The sequence below is a fragment of the Silene latifolia genome, chromosome X (assembly GCF_048544455.1).
Source record: "Silene latifolia isolate original U9 population chromosome X, ASM4854445v1, whole genome shotgun sequence".
Lineage (NCBI taxonomy): Eukaryota > Viridiplantae > Streptophyta > Magnoliopsida > Caryophyllales > Caryophyllaceae > Silene > Silene latifolia.
The window spans coordinates 92,227,390-92,238,594 of record NC_133537.1 but is presented as its reverse complement, the minus strand read 5'-3'; positions in this window follow the sequence as shown (position 1 = coordinate 92,238,594).

Here is an 11,205-nt window from a genome sequence, read left to right as displayed (position 1 = left end):
TAAGGGCTTAAATGACGATTAAGTCCCTACTTAGGGAAACGCCGGTATTTTCTGAAGGAAGGGCATCTTTCTTGGAGCTTGAAGAAACGGATTTGCACTGTCTTGGAATCCGTGCGTCTTAGGCACGGGACGGCCGGATTCCTGAGTCTCTGCCCGAGCGTCTTTTGGAGAAGACGGGCGTCTTCTGGGTGCTGCTGCCCGGGCGTCTTTGATGGAAGACGCACGGATTGTGGTCCTGGGGACGTGCGTCTTCAGGGCAATCCGCACGGGTTGCTGCTCAGCCTTGTTTCTTCTTCTTTTCTTCCCTTTTCTTCATAAAATCCTTGGGGATTTCCTTGGGGATGCAAGGATATTTCCTCATCATTGCCCAACTACTATAATATGTACAAAGGCCTTCTAATCTTGTCTCTCCTTGATGCTTGGTCATTGGATTCAATCAATTTAGTCTCATTTTGCCATGAAAATTCAAGGTTTGCACTCCTTTCCTACCAAGGACACAAAACCTCAAAGAATATGCAAAACAAAGAGCTAAAGACAATAAATGACCCAAATATGCGCTAAAAAGCATGGGAACAAGGCTAATTCGGGGACTAAATTTGCGCTAATTATGGCCACATCAAATATCCCCAAACCGAACCTTTTCTCGTCCCGAGTAGCGAGGTGACAAAGACTAGGACCATTATTTAAACTAACCTAATAGCATAGCCGACATGAGACAATTAGCGGGTCTCACTCCGCCCCTTCAACTCACAACAAGACAACCATGAGGTAGGATGCCTTCTTGCAAGGCAAGGTGGGTCTTGCCAAAATGGCGACACATCCAAACATTAAGCACACAAAATCAAATAAAGGATGCATCTTGTAGATACCTCATTTCTGCACCTCTCGCAAACCACCCGGTGATGATTGGGCCGCATGTTTGGTACGCGGAACGATTTGTGACAGTTCGTAAGTTTATCGTCAATTCATTGCTCAAATACTAATATCTACCTCTTAGTTGTCATCTACGTGCCGATACGGTTGTTTTGACAGTAATTAGAGTACATTTGGAGTCCGGGCCTAAAACCGTCTTCATTTTCTGATAACCGTTAAATCCCGAGTCATAATGTTCTGGAATGTTCCAGATATTTCTATTCCATATTTTATAAATATTTCACAATCTTTATCCTTTGGTAAACAATTTCCCGTAATATTCACAAAAAATATTAAGGAAAACCAAATTATTCCGTCCTACCATAACTTAAACACGAAAATCTTTCATCCGCAGGAGGAAACCACTTAGGAACAGACGCAGCAGGTGCTGCGCCTCTTCCAAGAGACGCAGTGGCTGCTGCGCCTCTTCCTAGGTCCTTTTCTGCGTAATTTTCGTATCTTTTGCATATCTTTCCGAGATTCACTTCCAAAGACTCTCTGAAACCCTATTCCTTCACGTGAGTAGTATAAATAGGAGCCTTCGCTCCTCATATTTCTCACGCGAGTGTCCGCCCTTCTCTTCTCCCTTTGCATTCTAGACCTTTGTTCTTACTTTTTGGCGTCTACGTGCTTGAACATTCGACCACGTAAGCTCGGATCCTTCTGAGTACTAGCCTCGTTTGCATGACCAACCAATTTGACCAACTACACATCAATCAACTTAATTAATCTAATCGTTTTCCTCTTACGAGGGCACTTTCTTTACATTCGCGTCGAGCATCACTAATCTATATCTTAGTTCATCTCGTTTCGTCAACATGTAAGTCTGAGGGTGTAAATCCTTCTTTTATATATTGTTATTTATCTTTTTGTAATCACTCATGTAAGGTTTATGTCGAAAATACCTCTTAAAACCGATTTCTAAAACTCTTTGTTAAAACCCTTTTTTTTTGGATTTCCAGAAGACTAACCGTCGAGAAAGGATGCAGCAACTGTTGCGCCTCTTCGAAGGAGCGCAGTGTCTGCCACGCCTCTTCGTGAGGCTTCCGCAGTTCCTGCTTCCTTTCTTCTTCCTTCGTCCTCTGTAATCCGTATGTTTTTATTTGTTTTCGTTTGTTTTCTCTAATTCTTTGTTATAATAGCATGATAATCTCATATGTATATTGTTCATCATTTATTAGTGTATAATTCATCGTTAAATTCGACTTAAATCCCTTATAATCTCATATTTGCGGGTTTCGTCATTAAATTAATCCGGGTTGTAGAAATTTGATTTGTTCATATTGAGTTTCTGGAATTCGACCTTTGGCATATTTTCATCTGTTTATTGTCATATTCATCGCATGTTCGTCGTCAATTCATCATGTTTAGTTTATTTCGTTCACCCATGTCACTAATCAATCCTTCATTCATGCAATTAATTCGTAATATTCCGTTTCATCCATGTTTTATTGTTTTATGACCCCTTAATCACATGTAATTAACCTATTAATCACTTTCATCCGAGTAAATAATTTAATCAATCATTAAATTTACCGACGAGTATTAACAACACGCAATTCCGGCTTCACATCCAGAATTCAGGTCAGGAACAGACGCAGCAACTGCTGCGCCTATTCCAAAGGACGCAGTTCTGCTGCACTTGTTCCGGGTTGAATTCTGCCTCTGAACTCCATTGTTGCCTTGACTTAGTTTATTAGCTTACGTATAATTGACTATTTTTCGTATTATCACCTTCTGTATTGTTCGTAGATTTATTCCTTTATTCGTTTTTCCAAACTATCCGTTTTAAAGGTATTTTCGACATAAATCGCCTATCCCAATGTAATTATTGTAATTTTCATTAATGTAATTTTCTTATTGTGTTTATCCTTGTATTTTGTATCATTTGTATGTTTTCACATGTAATTGAACATTAAATCCCTACTTCGACCCAATTGTATGTTAAACAAATTGTTCACCGACTTAGTTAATTCTCACATGCTAGGATTAAAACTTGGATGTTGCATTGCATGCATATAGCCGACGATATATCGAGTATAGATGATGTCCCTAATCATTAGTAGAGGCCGCTATCGAGGCGGGCGGGATTAGATGTTCGATCATAAGAGCTTCCTAATACGTACCCTCACCCCTTACTCCAGATCTCCGTGAACACCCGTGTTCATTGGCATCCACGAGAGTCATTCTAGACATAGAATGCTAAGGGTAACGATTGCTTAGTGTTCATGTCTCTACTTTGTGTCTTGACATGGCACGAGGTATTCGAACGGTTCCAATTTCCCATAAAAATTGGTGGCGACTCAAACAAAAATGCAAACGCTTGTTCTCTTCCTCCCAAGTGCCCCCGTGGGCCCCCCCGCTGTCCACAAGTTGGCGACTCCGCTGGGGATAATACACTTACGTGTAGCCAAGGGTGAAACTTGAACAAGGTTAGGGAATAATTTGTACAAGACAATTGTCGGTTTTCATAACTCGGTCTTCCTAGACCGTTTTATTCGGCCTTCCTAGGCCCAACCCAACCCATTCGACCAATCGTCCCGTCTAAACGGTCCTAATTCTTATTTGGGCCAAAGGATGGATAGCGATTGACGTCATCCATACCATGATGCTTACTCTTGTTTGTATCAAGGGCCTTCACTACTTGAGGAAATGGACTAGGAATCGACCTTACTCTTGTTTGGTACGAGCCTCTCCACAGACTTCGGGTTTGATGGTTCGGTATGGCAACCCACCCTTTAAACCAAAACCCTTTTAAATGCACTCAGCATCCCGTTATAATGCTTTTATAAATGTTTGTACCTTACGTGATCACCATTTCTAAACGAAACCATGACGATTTTTGTAAAAATCAAAATCCTTCTTTTTAATCAAAATTTCGAAAAAGGCCATTTGATTAGCGCAAAACCAAGTCAAAACTCTGTCCATTTGTCGAGTCAAAATCCGGGTCACAAGCCCATTTCAAAACCTCACTTCGAGTCCACTCCTACAACTACACTATAGTTGACTAGGATACACATTTTCAAAATCCCTGTCTTTCTTCAAAGCTCAATCAACACAAGTGGCACACACCCACTTTACGAGTCAAAACATTTCTTCTTTTAGCAAGTGTGTTAGGTTGGTCGATCGTGTTTTGATTCGTCATTGGTCTCTTATCCAGTTTTCAAGATGCCTGGATCCAGCGAAACAAACCTCCACCAACTTCAAGATGGTAATGATCGAATCCTAGCCGCGCTAGCCCAAATCCATGTTACCCAAGACCAAGTCCATGATCGCCATGAAATCATCGGGGGCCGGATCTATGCCGTAGAGGGGAGGTTGCCTCCTCATGAAAGTGAAGTAATAGGTGACTCCGCGGATGAATCCAGGGATGAAAATCCTCCCATAGGACTAACTGTAGCCGAGAAAAGACTCCAATACTTAGAGGAGCAATTGATGTACCTTAAAGGGGATGACATTTATAGGGAGAATAATCGTAAGTACGAGGCCGTCAATTCCAAATTGCCAACCAACTTCACCATGACGGATATCCCTAAATTCAAGGGGCACGAAAACCCTTTGAACCACATCCGTGCCTTCAAAGATTACATGTCTATCAAAGGCATCAAACCCGAGATGTTCTTAAGGATCTTTCCTTCATCTCTTGACACCATCCCGAAGCAATGGTTCTACTCCTTAGAGCACAAGAAGGTCGTTACGTGGGAAGATGCCGCGATCGAGTTTTCTAAGCAATATGCGGATAATGCCGAGATCCAAGTTAACATGCGCACTCTAGTGGTTCTTACCCAAAATGACAAAGAAGGATTCACCGACTTCCTAAGTAGGTGGAGGAAGACTAGTACCCAACTAGTTGAGCGCCCGGATGAGGCTACCCTTGTGGAGAAGTTTGTGGATAATCTCAAACCCATCTATGCCAATCATTTGAGATACCAAAAAATCAAGACTTTCAAAAACTTAACTTTACTAGGGACAAGGATTGAAGATGACATCCATAAAGGACTCTTGTCCAAAACGGTAGGCCGAGGATATCAAGGCTCAACAAGTCGTTCATACGGCTCCACTAGCAAGACCGATGAAGTTAACCTTCTCGAGCCATCCAAGAAGAGTACTCCACCAAGGAAATTCACAAATCTTGGGGACACTTACTCCAACGCTCTAAAAAGGTTAATGAAGCAAGGCAAACTTCAATCCATTGGACCTACTCCCGAACCGGAAAGGAAATCCAAATTCTGGGACGAGAACTCGTACTGTGAATACCATAGGGGTAAGGGGCATGACACAGAAAAATGCTACAAGTTGAAAAATATGCTTCAGGATATGATTGAAGATGGTCGACTACCAATACCGCCGGGAGGCAAACCTAACAACACTCAGAATCCTCTTGGAGTTCTAGTGATTACAAGTGATGAATCTACCTTAGATTGTTCACACCTCATTTCTCCAATTGAAGACGAAATCCATGCAATCGAGAGTGAGGGGTTCTACTCTACTATCTCCCCTACCATTGCCGACTTCATCACATGGGGAAGGAGTGTGGATAGGCAAGTTTGGGAATTAGAAAATGTGGTAACAACTTTACGTGATCCCAACGCAACACCCAAGGAGCATGTGCCACTAACCTTCTCTCAAAATGCTACTATGCAAGAAATAGTCGCCGTGGTTGATAAACTAGTCGACCAAATCATACGACTAGAAGATGAAATCATGAGAATGAGGGAACTAGCTACAATCAATGGAGTTTGGGCCGATGACGATGAGGACGAGTATCTCATTGAGAACTCCCTCGTCAAAGAAATAGTCCAAAATGGTGAAGACCAAGATGTGGACCACCTAACTCGTTCGGGACGTCCATATCAAAACACTACTCAAAATGGTCCAACCAATGTTATCACACTAAATGATAACGAAGAAGACTCCACTGACCATTTGCTCAAGAAATTACAAAAGACAAAGGCTGATCTTTCAGTCTGGCAATTAGTAACAAGCTTATTCCCACATCGCCAAGCTTTACTGCAAGCTTTGGCCAAACTAAATGTAGCACATAACTCGATACCCGAAGATGTAGTCAACTTGGTCTTCCAAGAATCACCGAAGCTAGGTAATCCTATTACTTTCTCAGACGAAGATTTGCCGCCTTTTGGCGCTAGTCACAACTTAGCTCTTTACATCACTGTCATTTGTCTAAAGAAAAATGTGCCAATGACCTTGGCAGATGATGGCTCCGCGGTCAACGTCATACCCCTCAAAACGGCATACAAGTTAGGCATGAAAGAATCGGATTGCACCCCTACCAATCAGGGTGTGCGTGCATATGATGGTACACGACGAAAGGTAGTAGGACTTGCTAGCCTAACCATAGCCACAGGGCTAATTTAGCGAAAGGTTAATTTCCAAATAGTGGACATCGAAGCTTCCTTCAACATACTCCTGGGAAGACCTTGGATTCACGCTTCCAAAGCGGTAACATCCACCCTTCATCAGAAGATCAAGATCCCACTAAATGGCAAAGTAGTGACGATCACTTCGTCACCCATCAAGGCAATAATCGAAAAGCAGTCGAACAATCAAGTCCTTGCAGATCTAGTATATGAACTTGGGGGCTTCCAAAGCATAAGTGTCATAGAAAGCGAATTGGCACCCTTATACTATGATCCCTACTCCAACTTGGTGGTCAACCACATACTCATAACCCAGGGATACTTCCCTGGAATGCCTTTGAACCCTACTCGAAGAAACACCTTCGCACCATACAAGGAAGGCAACTAAAAAAGGATACCACTTGGACTAGGGTACAAACCCACCAAAGAAGAGGTTCTCGAAATGCTCGCTCAAGTCCAAAACCGTAAGCATGTAGGAGTCCAAATGCGACCCTATCTCCCTACCCTAAATGGGTACTTTGTCAAGGAAGGAAGTCTAGAACTCTTTCACGGATTTCCCGAGCCTTGGCATTATCTCGAAAAGAAGCTAGCCGGAATCGAGATCTTTCACGATTGCTACTTCATCCCTCCAGAAACGGTTCCTACCGTCAAAACCTGTCAAGCACCTTGCTTAGACGAACAAGCTGTTAGTCTATTGTTCGGAGATGATCGATTTGTTAGGGTCGCGCAGGATGAGATCATTACCATGATACTTCAAGACGATCGCTTCAACCCCACCGCGTTAATCACAGAAACCAACGCAAGTCAGCAAAAAGGATGGAGAAAATCAATCAAGTGGACCAACAATCAAGGAAGACTCTTCAAGCTCACCACTGGAGAAGGAGAGATGTTCAAAGGAGAACCGAAAGACGATGAGTTCGAGTTCGAGTCGGAGTCAGAGTCGGAGTCTAGAGAAGTCATTAGAGAGTCTCCTCCCGTCGTCATCCCCACTCCCTTTGTTTCTCCTAGCTTAGCCTCGAGTAGTCACGAGTTCGGAAATGTCCCAACCACTCGTCCCTTTGCCGCCACTGACCATGGATCAGATGACTTCTTTGTTTCAACTTTACTCAAACCTTAATATGAATAAATCAGGTTCTGCTTACTCTTTGTGTTATCTTGAGTGCAATTATGTTTACGATGATACTGAGGATGACCAGGACCCAGACTCGATCGAAATACCTCCCTACGTATCCAAAGAAATACTACAGGAAGGGGAAGGGGGACCAGTAATAGAGGACACCGAACCCATCAACGTAGGAACCGAACTAGAACCCCAAGAACTTAGGATAGGGACTACCTTGAGCTCTACCGAAAGGGCCGATTTCATAGACCTCCTAAACGAGTTCAAAGACGTTTTCGCTTGGTCCTACAAAGACATGCCAGGGATCGACAGGGATATCGCCGAACATAGAATCCCGATTAAGCCAGGTTTTAAACCTGTAAAACAGAAGCTTCGACGAATGAGGACGGAATGGGCTCTCAAGATTAAAGAAGAAGTTGACAAGCAGTTCAAAGCCGGGTTCATCAAAATTTCCGAGTATTCTTACTGGGTGGCCAACATAGTACCTGTACCCAAAAAGGATGGGAGAATCCGTGTTTGCGTTGATTTTAGGGACTTAAACAAAGCAAGCCCCAAAGATGACTTCCCTCTACCACACATCGACATATTGGTGGACAATACTGCAGACCACGCATTACTATCCTTCATGGATGGGTACGCGGGTTATAACCAAATCAAGATGGCCATAGAAGACATGCATAAGACCGCCTTTGTCACTCAATGGGGAACCTATTGTTATACGGTCATGCCATTTGGATTGATCAACGTCGGAGCTACATATCAACGCACCGCAACTACATTCTTACATGACATGATGCACAATGAAGTTGAGGTATATGTAGATGACATGATTGTCAAATCCAAGGAAAGAGAGGGGCATATTGCGAACCTTCTCAAATTTTTCACAAGGCTAAGAAAGTACAACATGAGGCTCAATCCTTAGAAATGCACATTCAGAGTAACATCTGGCAAACTCCTGGGATACGTCGTTAGCCAACGAGGTATAGAAATAGACCCTTCCAAGATCAAGGCTCTGATCGAGATGCCACAACCTCAAACAGAAAAAGAAGTCAGAGGCTTCCTGGGAAAAGTGCAATATATAAGTCGATTCATATCGAAACTCACCATGATTTACGAGCCTATCTTCAAGAAGCTCAAGAAAACAGACCACACCATGTGGGATGATGATTGTCAAAAGGCATTCAACCGAATCAAAGAAATACTGGCTAAACCACCAATGCTCATGCCACCTCAACGAGATCAACCTCTTAGTTTATATCTCACAGTAACCGAAACAGCCATGGATGCCATGCTAGCTCAGACCGTAGGAAGTGAAGAAAGGGCTATCTACTACCTTAGTAAGAAGTTCTTGGAGTACGAGTGCAAATGCTCACAACTCGAAAAGACGTGCCTCGCTCTTGTGTGGGCGACGAAGAAGCTAGTCCTTTCTATTTGACCTACGGCATGGAAGCTGTACAACCAGTCGAGCTAGAGATACCATCCTTGCGTATTTTACTCGAAAGTCAAATCCCAGAAGCCGATTGGAAGAGGGATAGGTATGAAGAACTCATCCTCCTGGATGAACGTAGGCTACGCGCTTTGCATAATGTCCAAACATATCAAGCACGTATCAAACGAGCTTTCAACAAAAGTGTTAAGCCAAGAAAAATCAAAGAAGGAGACTTAGTACTCAAATCGGTCAGATCTCTTCTACCTATTGACCCACGGGGAAAATTCAAACCTAATTGGGCCGGACCATTTCTAGTCAAATCCATACTTCCAGGGGGTGCGGTTAGAATCACAGACCTAGACGGGAATAAGTTTTCCAACCCAACAAACCTCGACCAACTAAAATGGTACTATGCCTAGAATAGAAACAAAAAACGCGCCTCGCGTAACCTCACGTGTCGCTCTTGTGGCACTAAATAAACGGCCCCTGGTTAAACTGAAATAAGCTAATGTCACTTTGCTCTTGCACTTTGGCAATTTTTGTCATCCTCATATCATCAAATAAACTAAATTCGCACCTTCAGAGTAAGCAAAAAGCTCATGCTTATTTTTCTAAGTTCACTACAAGATCTTGCTTAGAACAATTATTCTTTTACATTTACTCGAACTACGCGCAAGGGTTTGATTTCATTTTTTTTAAAGTGAATACGTAGGCAATCCTTCACAGGATACAACCTACTATTTTTTAAAATGTAAATAGAAGGACATTTGCATTGCATTTGGAATTCGACAAGAATAATAAATAGAAAATCACAACGGTTTCACAACCATTTAACCTTTTTTATTTCATTCATTTTCTAATAGTAATAATACGCTACATAATAAAAATAGGCTAGGATTCTAAAAACCCAACCTTTTTATTACAACAATAATAATAATAATAATAAATAATAAATAAAGACTTGGGCTATTCTTCCATCTTCCCTTTGCCCTTGTCATTCTTGTCATATTTCTTGTCACGACCTCGAGCCGGACGCTGACCTCGAGCAGGACGCTCTTGCGCCACTTCGGACCTAATCACTAACGGTCTTTCTCGAGGCCTAGACTTCCCATTTTTTCCAATCACCATCTCTACGACAGGAGAAGTCTTCGGTTTCTCCGAAGGATGAACAACTCGAAACCCGGCTTCTTCCTCTCCCTCAGTCAAATGCTTTTCTTTCTCTTTCTCCACCTCGCGCACCTTGTAGTCAACGGGCTCGCGCTTTCTCAGTCTCTCGCGCTCTTCCGGAGTAGTAGCTTTCCTCCATCGCAGATAAGAATCTGACACCCATAAGGCATTCGCAGAAGAGTTCAAGAACCATACATTTCTTTGAGCCCATTTAATGGCCCACTCCCTTCGACTCTCTATAGTAAGCGCCACAAAGAACTGGGGACGGTGTCAAGCTTCGGATCGTCTGTTTTAGTCCAACTTGTCTCATCGACCTTTCTCGGGAAAATACACAAAGATAAATTCCAAGCCAGGAATGCGCACGGACCGAGTAGGATCCAAAGAAGACACGCCAAAGGATGTGATTTGAGATGCCACCATGGCACAATCCACCTAATCAACGGGCCATCATCACTCTTCAGTTTGTTCTCCCAATAATTGCAGACTCGGGTGAAATCTACCATGTAAAGCCTGGTCCTCATCGCAATTGAACGAGCATGATAGGAAGGAACATGAACTGGGGGCTCGATCAATCGAAGCCGTTCCATAAGCCAAACCTACCAGAAGCGGGTATTAGACATCGAAAAAAAAAAAGAAAAAAAAAAAGAAAAAAAACGAAAAAAAGAAGAAAAAAACGAACAAAAACAAAAAAACGAAAAACAAAAAAAAGAGAGAAAATGCTCTTTTACCTGTAGAATGACGGGACTTCCCAAATACGGTAGGTCACGGTTGGCTTTCCTATTATCCAAGCCAAAAAGGATCTCTCCTAAGCATAAACAAGCTGCGCTCCTGCGCAGCTCCATTTTCTCAACAAGGCCCAGAAGACGGGGATCACCTCTCAAGTCTTCATCAACATGCCCTTGGAAGACATACACATGCAACAAGCAAAACAAATATTTTTCATTAATCGATGATCTTTCATCATAGTTCTCGAAAAATCAAGTAAAGAAGAAGAGTAAAGATACTCACCACTACCGGCCAGTACGCCAACCTCCCGTAGAGGAACGCCGAGTAGTCCTCGCCAGGAAGAAGGATGGCGTCACCACTAGCGCCAGCCAAGTCCGCCTCCCACTCAGCCTCAGAAGGCTTCCTGAACATCGTCCTGGGAGGATCGACAGGAACCGTCAACACGTCCCGATAGCACTGACAAGCCAAACGAT